A 14,793-nucleotide genomic window follows, 5' to 3' on the forward strand; every position below is an offset into this window, starting at 1 on the left:
CTTAGCAGAAAAGACTGCTGTTCGTGAAACAACCTCTCAGAGGCACAAACACTTTGTAGAACTACCAAAGTTCACCTCCGTAAATTAGCTCACAATAGCCGGCTCGGAGCGGGCATGTAACTACTGCTGGCTCCAGATTTTGTTTCCTCATTTGCTAGAGGCCCAAACTCCTTTTCCCCTCCTGTCTGGTGCCACATGCTGTAGCTCCAAGTCCCACGTGACAGGACGCAGGTAGAAAAGGAGTCTTTCAAAGTGGGTTAGTACTTCCACACTTCAAAGAGACAGACCCTAGCTATCTACACTGCAGTTGCACTATTTTGTTCAATACAACATTATCTGCACACAATTTGCAAGTGCTCAGCCTTAATTTACTTAATCTTGTAAGCTAGTGATCAGGAAACCTGCATGCTTTCTAGCCCATCTGCATGCCATGTCCTTCCTCTCAGTGATTTCCAATTTATCCAGAAGAAAGTCTTCCCTTCCGGAGTATTTCAACATGTGCCTTATTGAGCACTTGTCCTGATAGGATTTGTGTTTTGCTATTCAAGAAGCTACAGGTTGAGCTGTAAGACAAATGAGTACGTCAGAGCCAGACAATGCAAACATTGTATAACTGCAAAGTACAATCATTGATAGACACAGTTACCACAACCTGTAATAATTCCTGCTTGGCCCAATTCCCATCTTTCTGGAAATATGTCTCTGACACTGCAACAGTCTGTGGAAGATTGGGGGTGGACAGGGGAGCTGTTTTAACATTACAAACTAATGACAGAGCTCTTAATAACAGATCACAGACATAGGCAGCTATAGAGTAGCCTAGAGACCTTCCAAACCACAATTAAGCTTGGTTAACAAGACAGTCCCCTGCCTTACACAGCATTAATATTCAGAGTTACAGTTCAATTCACACCAGCTGAGCACTTTTTATATAAAGAAGTGATAGGCTCCAGTGAAATTCACTTGGTTAAACTTAGCTCAAAACGTAACAAACCCTAGAAGTACACACCCCAGAATAATCAGCTATTTCACTACGTCTGAATCTTGCGCCAGTTGATATCCCCATCTTGAATAAATATCAAAGCAAGAGTTAACAGAAGCGGACAGCACACTCCTATTACTGCAGCTCTGTACTGATTTTTGAGTTGGGCATGCTTCGCAGACAAGAGACAAAATACCCAAGACAGCATCACTGTGCTCACTTGCATTTACCAGCACTGAGCTGAGAGAGGTTAACACAACTAACTTTGTCCTCCTATTTACACCATCTCCCAAGCAAACTACTCCATCTGCAAATCCACCCTTCTAGGTGCAAATGGAAATTGGTCCAAAGATAGTGTCAGTGTTGACAAGAAATACATTTGGTCCATTCCTGCCTTCTCACTTAAGCTGCACACATACTGTACCACAAAGTATTATACCGCAGGGCACAACGAAAAAATGGAAGCATCAGTGTATAAGTACTACAAGAGTCATTTGCAAGTGCAGAAGATTGCAGAAGAATTGTTTCATGCTTTAATTTGATTTGTGATCATTTAAAAGTATGCAACTACAAAAGCTCCATACAGAGTAAAACAAACATACATCGGACAGAGCTCACGTCAGCGGAGATCTCTTAACCTGAAGGTCAGATTGTCAGTGCTGCAACTGTGAAAGGAGCTGCTGACATTTTGACATGGTCCATATATTGCAGCATGCAAGATCGAAGAGATTGTAATTCAGAGACAAACTGGAGGTGTCAAAGATTTCAGACTCTTCTACCTCCACAGCTGAAGGACTGTATATATTAACTATATTCAGTCAAGTGCACTATTGTATCCAACAATACTAATGTAGATTTTTTTGTGTGTGTGTGTAAATTAAAAAGCAGAGAAGCCCAGAGGTCAATATGGACTCCCAAGACAAAACACTAGCCATTTCAGACCAAACATCATGTCTTGTAATGTAATGGATCCTTCCAAATTCTACTCCCCCTCCCTCCCCTCCCCAAAACACACTCACCCACCCAGTCACTACATTCCTTATTCCTTCTCCACCTTTTTCACTTCAGGCACACTAAGGGTAGGTGATCTTTTCACAAAAGGCAACAAGTAACAACCTGTTTAACCATTGTGACTCAAATCTGGTTTTGCTGTTCTACAGTGTAAATGGTAAACTATGTTGAAGCTCATTTTGTTGGCTCCTGCAATTACTTACCAAAAGAGCAAAGATAACTATCAAGACAAAAAAACCCACTAACCAACCAACCAAACCAACCCTTTTAAAATCAGTAATCCACAACCTCACGATTTGGACTTTACTCAAGGAACTATTCCTGAGTTACAGGGCCATATTCTGCTTTTCATAATTGATACGCATTTACATCTGCACATATCAGTTTCCAATTCCTATTAAAATCTATTTTCCAAGAGGTTAGTGAGTCTACTTGTTCAGAAATGCCTTTTTTTAAGATCAGTTTTAACAGGCACTTTAAGGAGCTTTTCTTAGACATGGAATAGTTAGGTGTCATAAATTCTACTGGCCACCACAGCCATCTCCAGGGTTTATTATAAAAATCTGTCATACTCTGTAAGTCCTCCTATACAACAACTTCTTCGTATCTTTTGTGAAAAGATATTTAGAAAATAAATTTATGAAAGAATTATTTCAATTTTTGTGGTTATTTTTTTAAGAGCTAAATCTTAAATAAGACCTTCACTTGCATTTTATCAGTTCCATTTAACCTTGCTTGTTAATTTCTCTTTTAAATGCCTCTGTGTAACTAGTTGCTAACAAGAACTTTACAAACCACTAACTGATTCCCTGTAAAGAAAAGGAGGAGATTGCCAATTTCTCTTTGAGCTCTTAACTGAGAAGATACAGTAATGTAAAGCCTGACATACAAAACAAAGCCAGAGAAACGGTATGGGGGGAAAAAACAAACAAGCAAACAAACAAACAACAAACCAAACCAACCAAAAAACAACCACAAAAGTAAGACGAAAAAGTAGATAAGATTAGCCAAAGTGTCAGAATTCATAAAAGATGTTTGCAAATGTCTTTAGTGCCTCTTAAGAGCATCCAATGCCTTAATATTCTGAGATCCCAGGAGTTCAAAACCCTTTCACTTTTCCAGTAGTAACAGACAATACCACTGAACAAGGCAGTGATCAAAACAGTCCCTCCCAAAGTCCATTCTTTAGCTTCACCTATACTCAATTCCAAGTTGCCACACAACTGTATTGTAAGTTTTCTATCACAAAACAACAGTTTCCAGTTAGAAATCAAAGCAATCAGGAACCACCAATTCCTGTTCAGAAGAGAAAATAATTACCTGTTGTAGGATTCACATCAGAGCCAGAACAGGCCAAAGCCCTGTAATTTCACGTCTTCCTGATCTCTGGAGTTAGAATTAAGTATAGCTGTTCAGTCTAAGAGTTCACCAAATAAATTTTTAAAAATATATATCTTTTATTGCCCACAATACTGCTTGCTTATCTTTTCCAGAGAAAGGTCTGAGGACAAAGAGAGCATGGTATTATATCTGCTATAACAAGTCCTGTTATAAGCTGATCATTTTCCTGACTCTGCAGCCCCTCCTATTTCCTCTTACTCATTTCTCCTGCTACAATATTATATCACGTATTTATCTTCACGTTATCCTTGCTGGTCATAGGATCAAAACAATAGGCTTGCTGTTAGGTGCTTTTAGGAATTTCCTCTCAGACTTCTTGACAAAGTAATTGGTGCTAATTTACCATCTCAGATAACAGAAATACGACAGGATATTCAATCTTCCCCATGCAGTTCTGCAAACCAAGATCACTAAAGCGATGTTTACAGCTTTTATTAAGGAAAAAACCCCAAATAAGCAAACCAGAAAGACTCCCACACAACTAGCAAATGATACGAGTTTGATAACATTAACTCTCGTTTTTAGAGAGCTACATAACTTAATGCACACATGTTAAATATAAGGTGTGGTGTTACACACCTAAAGCAAACTGAACACTAATTGGCCCTGCCTGCACACTCCTGCCTTGTCACTGTGCCATCTCCAGCATTCATCTAACTCCCCGAGAAACATAAACTGGTAAAGAACGAAAATCCAAGAAATAAAACCAATTTTTCAAAACATGTTTTTCCAATTTGCCTCCCTTATTTCCCCATTGGGTAACAGAGCGAAAGATCGGTGAACAAAAGCAGTACAACACATAGCTGGTGCCAGGGTAGGACCATTCCCACCAGAGATGGAAAACTGTGAGACCAGGCTAATCTGGCTGCAAAAGCACAGCCTTCAGGCACACCTTTCCCAGCATCTCTAGCTGATATTAGTGCAGGCTGCCCTGAAAGCACAGCCCCACTACCACACACTTAGCCTGAAGACTCATAACCTTTTTTTCTCACAGAGCCACTGGCGCTTGTACCACTCCATGTCAATGGGATCAGGAAGACAAGCTGGTTGAAAGGCTAAGCCAAGGGAGGCAGGACAGGGAGAACACACAGAGGGTGGGGGTGTGAAGTCTTTTTCTGCTAGATCAGCTCTCTGAGCTTGGGCCATGGCATGGCTGTACAAGCAGCAGTGCATGAGGGAGGGGTGAGGATGGGGACAGTAGATTGTCCTCTTCGGCAGCTTCAGTTGCTTGTCAGGTAACCATTTTTGGGTTTTTTTTCTTTCTTTTTTTTTTTTTTTCTTTTTTTTAGAATCAAACCACTAAACCAAGGCACTCTATTGGCTTTCATTGTCACCTGCTTTTAGGCAGTGACTCCCAACTTTTATCTGCAGCTTTGAGGATTTTCAAATATTGGTGTTGCAATGTTATCTTCCAAGCTTCACTGCCATGAGAACAGCAATCCCTGGTAGGACTCAAATCAATATTTCCATTAACTGCTGCATGTGCTTACCTATGGCACCACAGGACTGAGGGAAACCACTAGGTGAGCATGCAGAGACAGAATTTACAGAACCTACACAAGCATTAACCTAAGGCTTAACAGCAATAGCCTCTTCTGGAGATATAGAGATGAAGTTTCAGTTTCAATTTACCCAGTTTAATTCAAGTCATATGAAACTGAGAAACTGAATGGCAGCTGAAGCACCAAGAAACATTTTTGTTCTTGTTGAATTCATACCCGCAGTGCTACAGGTACAAAGAGCAGCTGTGCTACATTTACAAACCCAAGAAATAACCCATTTAGTCAGCTGACAAAGAAATAAAAGTCAGATTTAATCCCAAGATTTTTTAAAGGGAAAAAAATAATGATGCTGAACAGTAAGAACCATTTAGAAGTGCAGTTTTGTCCACCTGAACTGAAACTTCTGTCTAATTCACATGAACATTTTTTTAAGGAATGAGCAGTTTTACTTTAGTAAATACATGAAATTGATTCCAGTTCTTAATTCTTACTGGAAATATTCATATAGATCGAAATAATGCATTCAAACTACTTTAGGATCAAAAAACCACATTTACAGCTGCATTTCATAGAATCATAAAATGGTTTGGGTTGGAGGGTACCTTTAAAGATCAACTAGTCCAATGCCCTGCCATGGGCAGGGACATCTTTCACTAGATCAGGCTGCCCAAAGCCCTGAGCGTTTCCAATGATGGGGCATCCACAACTTCCCTGTGCATATCATTTAAGGCCCTATCAGCAAGACACATTTCCTGCCATCAGGTATCATCAGCAACAATTCAGGAACACGAATAAGATACAAAATATACCTCAACAAATGAAACAAGATCATAATAAAATCACGAATGCTGCATTTAAAAAATCCACTCTCTGCTTTTAGGAGATATATTCAGCATCCATCCATACCCAAAGTGCACCGCCATCAATCTTTCTGCCCCATCAGGGCTCAGAAGCTGCTCATTAGAGTTAGGTCTCTATGGTGAAATGTTAATTCTGTGTTTACTCACTTTGAACTACACTTTGTTGTGATCTTTGCCTTTACATACAAACACCTCAAGCTTAAATACCATTACTCATTCCACAAAAGCAGTTACCTAATTTTTTTTTTTTTAAAGAGACAGCAATATTCCCATGAAAAAAACAAAAAGAATTGCTATTCAAACATCTCAAGTAAAAAAACTCCCTCCTCTCTTTCCTCCTATGCCGTATAACAGTACAGGGGGACATTAATAACAAAACTTTACATTTTTCTTCCTTTATGTCAACATACAGCAGGTATCCTCTGAAAGTTTATAAACAGTACAAAATGGGTGCAGTGTTCACTCTTGGAGGGGAGAGGTTAGTAAGTCAGAGCTGCTTTTGACTTACCCAGAACAGTCATCAGTGAGCAAAGTGAGATAGTGCTGTCTTGGACATGCTGTGTTCCCAGCCCACGACACGCCAGACTCCCATTCTGAACACTGGTCTTTTTTAAAACAATACCCCACAGTTAACTTAATAGTCCATCCGTTTTACAATTAGTAGATAAAAGCAATACACATGAACGTCATGGAGAACTCTGTGTTCTCCAGAGAAAAATGATAGCATGACAGTAGAGAACACTTTGGACTTTGGGATAAGCACGGTACCTAACCTTTCTGTCTTTTCATTCTAACAGCTTTTGATGTCTTGCAAAATAAGATTTTTGAAAGAGCCATTATAGAGTAAAATTCTAGGGAACAAATAAAAAGTAGTCAAAGGCTATAAACATTTCAGACAATCAGAAGAAGCACTTTCAGTTCATACTGCTTTATATTGGAAATGTTGTGGCTCCCAAGTCAGGCACAAATCACAGGGTCAGACTATAACATGCTTATCTACCACCTGAACAAGATTACATAACCCTCAGGAAATACAGCCATAAAAGACTGATCTTGCTATGACCTTCACACGTGCAGGTTTGCCAAACTCCTTACAGGACCAAAGCCTCTAAGAAGGTAAAGGTTTTGGTAAATACTGATCTCCACCCCTTCCATAAATTCCTGGAAGTGATCATTACTGTAGTATTACCACACAAAGCAGAAGTCTACCATTCCTTTGTGAAGGCAGTGCAACTTGTGACTAAGGGAGATCTGTAATATGAAAGTTACTACCAGAAAGATTGATTTCCTCCTCATCGCTTTACATCAACAGTGTATAAATCCTCAGAAATACAGCTAGTAGGATCAGTCACAGCTGCAGAGAAAGAAATTCCATTCAAGACAGGTTAAAAGGACAGTCTAAGGACCCTGACATTGCTCCAATGTTTTCCAGTTCTGCTCATTACAGGTACCACTGGGGCAATAGATTTGCATGGATCTGAACTGCAGGGTTTCTGCTTACTGCGGTGGAGTAGACAGTGTCCCCTTGTGAAGCATGCAAATGTGTAGCATCTGATGATGAAATTAGGCTTCCTGGGACAGGCAATGCAGTTAGTAATACAAGCTCCACTTCTGCACACTTTAAAGAGGACAGTAAATGTAAGAGTCTCTATTTCCTACAAGCAGCAGACATTGATGTAATTTTTTTAAAATCCCACTTCAGTATTCTCTAGGATACCAAATTATGGCCATAATTCATGAAGTCCTGACTTATATGAAATTAAAAGTCTAGTATGAAATTACCAGCACCTGCCTTTAAAAAGGAGAATTTATGTGAACATACGATACAGAAGTGCACTGACTGGCTCCATTTAAAGTAATCAACTAATCTCCTCAGAAATGCACATAACAATTACAATGTATCCTCAGTTTTCATTCTTCTCCTCTAGGCTATAAATGTTTCCACTGTACAAACATTTTCCTAACCTTTGGTTTCTATTAAAAGATGGGACAAGTTAACTCAGCATTATTTTAAACTTCTTTGAAAACTAATGATAAGCAGTTTTTTCCATGTTTTGCTTGAAGCACTGTAATTATTACATAGCAAAGCAGGGTGGTGACATACTTATGTTTTTCCTTTAGCAGCTGTAAGACAGGTGGGAAACTAGATGAGAGAGGCGATCCTGTCCCTCTACTCAGCACAGTGAGGCCACACCTGTGTCCAGTTCTCGGCTCTCCACTGTAAGAGAGACATGCACATACTGGAGAGAGTACAGTGAAAGGACAACAACAAAAAGAAAGGAGACCAGAGCATCCCCCCTGTGAGGAGAGGATGAGAGCTGGGACTGTTCAGCCAGAAGAGAAGGCTCAGGGGGTTCTCATCAATGTGTATAAATACCTTGAGGGAGGGTGTGAAGAGGACAGAGCCGGGCGCTTTCCAGTGGTCCCAGTGACAAGACCAGAGGCGATGGGCACCAACTGAAACACTTTTTCACCATGAGGGTGACCAAGTACTGACACAGGTTGCCCAGGGAGGTGGTGGAGTCTCCATCCTTGGAGATATTCAGAAGCTGTCTGGACACAGACCTGGGCAATTGGCAGTAGATTGCCCTGCTTGAGCAGGGGGGCTGGAGCAGATGACCTCCAGAAATCCCTCCCAACCTCAACCATGCTGCGATCCACCCAATGCAAGTGGCACACTTTCCACAGAACTCCTATCTTCACGTAGGACCACGAAGTCGATCTTGTTCTTTTATAATACATTGCCCGCAAAATCCCAGAAATACAAACTCTTACTCAGTTTGTATTTCTCTTCTTTGCACTTTCTCTCTACACCAGTCATTTTCATTCTGGTGTTCACTGATTTCCTTAAAGGGTCTGAAAAAAGAAACCAAGGAAATAACTTCTACATGCTTCACTACATGTTAAGACTTGAAGGTATTTGCAGACCTCCTGCAACATTACCAGAGATTCATATATTAAAAGCAGTAGGGGGGGAAAAAAGTGACTGTCTTAAAATCTCTTGCTTCTACTTTCCAAAACCTTCAGAACACGTCCTATAAGAGAAATTTTAAACAAAACAAACACAAAGCATAAGCAATTTTTAGATGGCTTCTTCACAAAAGAAGTAACATTTAATGAAAAATACCTGGCTATTTTTTCCCCAGTTATTACAAACAGATATAGAAGTCTCTAGCTCAGATCAAAACACTTCAGGATGGAGCCATAAGCTCATAGTTTCAATAATCAAACTAGATCACCCAGTTTTTCTTTCTGGTCTTATGGTCTATGAAGAAAAACATCTACCTGCTGATGTTATAAAACCTAAGGAAAAAAGCTTCTGCTGATTTTCTATGAGTTTTAACAAAGGAAAGCCTTTCCAAAGAAGTCTGCTAAGAACAAGTACGTGAAGAAGGCAGAAGGAAAACAAGTTTTGTTTTATTCTAACATTAGTTCCTATTACTTTATCTCAAATCATACTGGTTTACACATTAAGTTTTGAGGACTGCATTATTCACAATATTGACTATAATTTGTGGTCATCTTGCTCAGGAAAAGAACACCAGAAATGCAGAGTGAATCAGTAGTTAGCAAAATTAAAATTTTCAAATTTATTCTTAAGTATATTCTTATTCTGTATCGTAAAGGATAATGTCTGTGTATAGCCCAAGAACACCAACTACTCAGTATTTCTTCTGTTCATACAGGTGCTGGGAGTCAAGAATATTCCATGAAGACACAAATATGTAGCAGGTTATTGTAAGCCTCAGCATTAGCATCTCATCTACCAACACACAACTGGCGCTGGTTATATCAGAGCTTAGAGCGTGGCAGTTTTCAAAATCAGCTTATGCTCACTGAAGACTTTCCCTCCTGACACCGAAGCCTCAGTCACTGACTCCTACCTCTTCCTTTGCCTCACTGCTAACAGTTGCTCAGCTGCTCAGAGGATGAACAGTGATTGAAAATTAACCTTAAAACCAGGTCTCAGCTAAGTCATGGAGTAGATTTCCAGCACCACAATATGGAAGTGTACAGAAAAAGGAATCCACAGCCAGGAGAAAAGTTGCTTTGCTGGGCAGCAACATGGTCGTATTGCAAAAAAGAATAATGAAACTTTGCAAGAGCTTTTAAACCAAGCTCTTCTCACATTTCCTTCCTTCTTTCTATTACTGACTGCTACAGTGTTCCAAACTTCTGCTATAAATGCAAGCAAAACCAGCTGGACTCTAATATATGTTAATCCATTTGGATACTTAAAAAGATGCCCAACCAACCCACAACAAAAACAACAAGTAGCAGCATCATTTGGGTTTACAGCATCTAATGGACTGCAAGGTGAGAGAGACAGTCCTGTCCAGAGAAGTCATAAGATAAGACAAAGAACTGACTCCAGGACAGTCACTAACAGATTTAACTAAAGCAAATCTGCCAACATAATTGAATCTAAGAATTATCTCTGAGCTAATCTGTTTGTGCTATCAATAAGCCTCTTAGCTGGGCAACCATAAGGAGGATGACTATACAGGATGACTTTTGGCCCTGTAATCAATAGGTTCCAATAAAAAGAGAACTATTGATGAATCAAAGTTCAAATAAAGGACGGTTTTAGACCAAGAATATTAGCGGTGAACTCCTGAAATGTATTTAGGAGACACCACATTATTCACTATCAAGTAAAATAAGACTGTAAACTCACAGAACTATCTCAGTCAAACTACAGAGTAAGCAGGAAGGCTCTGAACCAGACACCAACTGGTATCCTGGAAAACTTACACAGGAAGTTAATTCTCAAGATTTTTATCTTTCCCAGTAGCAGTGATCCCACAACTGAATCCACAAAACCGAGCCCTCCACACTTGCAGCATTCCAAGGAGGCAATGGCATTGCTCATGGAGTTTTAATGATAGAAAAGTGACTCAGAAACATACCTTCAGAGCACAGGCATTGTGGATCACAAACCAGTTTGACAGTTCCTGCATTACAAAGCTTTGTATGTTAAGTGAGCTGCCTACAACTGACATATAATAGCTGTCATTTAGTGACTAGAAACCATTTCTCCTACTTACTATGTTTTTATGATTACTCTGAAAGCCACTTGGTGCGCAGTCACTACTGGAATCTATTCCTTTTAATAGCCCTTATGCAAGACACAGGTGACAATATCATTGACAGCAGAAACAAGGAACAATTTGACCACCATACAGGAGATGCCAATATGCCTTTGGTCATTTTACATGTAATTTAAATGTATTTATTCTTTAATTTTGGTCTTGGTGGCATCACTAAGCTTCCTATGGAGGCAAAACTACCATGTACATGTGGAGAAAATGAACAGTTCACAAAAGGAAAACAGAACCCGTTATAACGGTCTACCTATCAACAATAGTTCTCTGACCAACAGGCTAAAACACAGCTCCTCATTCCATATTGCAGTTATCAGGACTTCTCATGTCATACTGGTCTGTCTTCTTGCATTAATATACAAGTATTGTGAAATAAGCAGCACATGGAATCAAGTGACAGTTTTGTGAGAGTTAAAATGAGGTTATTCAAAAAGTTGCACCGATGAAGTAAATGGCCTAATATTCGAGACTTATTAGAGGCAGCACCTCCTTTTGGAAACAGAATAGTCATTACTGGGGCAGGGGGAACAGTATCTATTCCAAAATTTGAAACAAAGAACACACCACTTTCTGCAAACTAACAAGAAACACTCCACCAACCTTGACTTGAGTACCACTCAAAATGTACAACAGCCAAACAACACAAAACAGATTATGTCCCACAAATGCTACTTCTGATCCTAGCAGAAGGAGGACTAAACCAGACCAAATCTGGGAATCGAAGAAAATTATTTTAAATACTTTGGAAAAAAAATAGATTTCAAACAAACATAACTCATGCACTGCCTTCCCCCTTATTATCTCCCCTCCCCAAGGAGATTTTTAAGTAACATAGGAAATTGTTAAGAAAAAAAAAAAATAAAAATAGAGCTTTTAGAAATGGTGAAAGGTTTAACTTCTTGACTTTTGATATTGCAGATGCTGCTTCAAGAGCACTCATTCCGAGAATTCATTCTGCTGAGTTATTAGGAAAAAAAAAAAGTATCTTGCATTCAGCTTACCACCCATTATAGCAGATACAGTGGGAAGTTTCAGCATTTCTCTTTTTCAGCATTATACGGTGACAAGACTAAGAAACAACAGGATTGATCAAGTGCACATTTCAAACAAAAACATTTAACCTGCACTAATTTCTACTTCACTAATCTCATTCTTCTATCGCAAAATAGATTGGCTAGAATATTTCTAAACTCAAAAGAAACCTCAGAGGACATGGAAAGGTTAGGATCAAATTACTTCTACAAAAGCAGCTGGTAATCTGTTACAAGAGACAGAATGTGTGAAGCAGCAAGGAGCTCAAGTGTGAGCTGCAGCAGGGAGGAACAACAGGAGGTCCAAACAGTTCCAGGCAAATCTTTTCAATCTCATCTTGCTCTCTGGAACATCCAGGTTCACTTACTCCCACCAACTCTCACCTGCATTCCACAAACTGACAGAGTACCAAGTTAACATCTGTTAATATAAAGCGCAAAACTTGCAGATCTCGTGCTGGTACTGCTTCATTAGTCAGGACTCTGGATTAAACTAGTCAGATGCTCAGAGGCTGCAGAAGCAACTTCATATTTCACTGAGATTTTACACACACACATATCAAACATGGAACACTACATAGAGAAATGTATGTGCCTAATCACATTAATGCTTCCTCAGCATACTGGTGTGCTACCCAGTACTCTAGAACAGGCACCAAGCTCAGTTATGAACTACAAGATTTTTGTTAAGGGGGTCTTTTGTACTACATCAAGAGAAACTCTACTTATTTCCACTACTGTCATCCACCATGCAGTTAAATCCACCGGCAAGTGGGAGTTCATTCATGCAACTGACAGAAACTTTTGTTTTACTTCAACAGAAATTTAAATTCTATCCACACATACAGCCGTCTGGTCTTCGCTCCACTCACTAGCTCACAAGAAAAGTTTAAAACTCTTGCCTTCCATGAGGATTTTTACCATTCTGGTTTTCCTCCCTTATAACAATGCCCATTGAAAACCAGAGAAGTAATAGGTATAATCATGGCTTAATATAATTTTCTTAGGTGTTTCTATAATTATTTTCTTCTCTGTTGTCATCACAGGTTGTTCTGGCTCAATTAAAACAGGCTACAGTGCCTCAGAGAAGGCAGAGCTTTGTGAATATGGTTCCTGGGCTCCTTCCTCCCGGCTTCTTACAGAAACTCCAGAAGAGCCCTGCTAAGTACAACATTTAAACACAGTTCACTTCCAGTACGGTTCAAAGCCAGAGCATTACGTACAGCACATGAAACTGTGTAACACAGGGCAGTGAAACATGCACATATGGCAAACTGGTCGCTCTGTTGTTTGTTTTGGTTTTTGGTTTAGCTTGGTTTTTTGCTGTTGCTTTCCTGATTGCAAAAATCATTACACCCACGATTTAATCTCAGTGGACTGAAAGGTTCAAATAAGGTTACAGATTACAAGACAGAGGAAAACGTCCACGTGGGATACTTCTCTCAAAGTCTGAGCACAGGAGAACAAGAAACCCGGGCTCTCACCCTTAAAGAGATGTTCCATTTTTTGGACATTCCCCACTCTTCCCTAATCTTACCTGAAAATAAGCTCATCTAAACATAAAGTTCAAAATCGTCAGCAACAAACCGACGCAGACACTAAGATCTCAAACTTGATAAAAACCATAACAGAATATTTTAGTCTTTTTAAACAGAGATATCCAGAATCCCTGACGCTAAAGAAACCAGGTTCGCATTTGTACCTCCGCCACTAAAGCCACCTCTATGAGCGGGGGCCCTTCTAACTGACGGCGGCAAGCAGCCTACCTGTAAATAATTCATAGGCCAAATTTTGCAAGCGCTTCTTGACCTTCGGCAAACAATGACACCCAACAGCCTCTTTCCTTTAAAGGGGCGGAAGGGACAAAAGCGCACTCACACCAAAGACGCGGCGCCCCGCCCGCCCCCGGGCCCGCCTGCTCCCAAGGTCGCCCGGTGGCCACAGGGCTGCGGGGGCCCCCGGAGGAGCCGCCGGCGCTCAGCCGCCCCTCTGGCTCCCCGGCGGGGGCAGCAGGCCGCGGCCCCCACGGCGCAGCGCCGAGACACCCCCCCCCCGCTCACCTGAGGAGACGCGGCGAGCGGGGGCACCGGCACCCCCCCCCCCCCCGCCGAACCGTTACGCGCCAAGCGGCGGCGGCACCTCTGCCCCCCCCGCCCCCCCGCGCACTCACCCCGCTCCGGGCCCCCCAGGCGCAGGGGCGCGGGCGGCGGCGCCCCCGCGGGCCGGGGGAGCCTCGCTGCCGGTGGCGGCCACCTCCGGGCTGCTTCTCCCCTCACGGCTCGCCCGCGGCCCGCGCCGCCGGCAGGCCGCGGCGGGCAGAGCGCGGGAGGTGCTGCTGCGGCTGCCTGGCTGCTGCCGCCGCTTCTCCCGCCTCCCGCCAGCGCTTCATGTGCCCTCCTCCCCGCTCGCGAGCGGCGCCCGCTGCAGGCCCCTCCCGCCGGGGGCAGCGCACGTGGGTCGGCTGCTGGCCGCGGGGCTCCTCCGCTCGCTTTCCCCCGCGCCGTGCGGCCTCCTCGGGAGGCGGGGCGGCGCGGACACCGAGGGGGCTGCGGCAGGAAGGGGGATGCCGCCGCCTCGGTGCTCGCCGCCGGCCCCCCGGCGGCCATTACCTCATGGCCCGGCCCTGCCGCGGAGGAGGGGCCGCCCGTCGCCCGGCAACCGGCCCCCTGCCGCGGCCCGGGCCGGCAGGACTGGCTGCCCTGCCCTGCCCTACGGGGAGGCGAGGCGAGGCGAGGGGTGTCTCCGCAGCGGGAGCCGCTCGTTGCTGCGCGGTGCCGCCCGAAGGCGGGCGCGGGCAGCTCTGCCCGCCACCGACCGCCCGCCTTAGCGGTAACTCACCGCTGCTGCTTCGGCCGGGCCGCCCGCGGCCAGGCGCTCCCCGGCCCTCGGCGCTGTGGCTGC

At 42.6% G+C, this 14,793-nt stretch overlaps 1 protein-coding gene across 1 annotated transcript in view; it reads right to left on the reverse strand.

Moving 5' to 3' along the window:
- Nucleotides 1-14,270, reverse strand: part of TRAK1 (trafficking kinesin protein 1) — a 136,499-nt gene extending 122,229 nt beyond the window's left edge. Inside the window, exon 1 of the mRNA XM_074900675.1 lies at nt 14,063-14,270. The gene's annotated coding sequence lies outside the window, so the exon portion shown is untranslated. The remainder of the gene's footprint in view (nt 1-14,062) is intronic.
- Between the last annotated feature and the right edge of the window lie 523 nt (nt 14,271-14,793).

This window comes from Athene noctua, chromosome 2 (assembly GCF_965140245.1).
Source record: "Athene noctua chromosome 2, bAthNoc1.hap1.1, whole genome shotgun sequence".
Taxonomy (NCBI): Eukaryota; Metazoa; Chordata; class Aves; order Strigiformes; family Strigidae; genus Athene; species Athene noctua.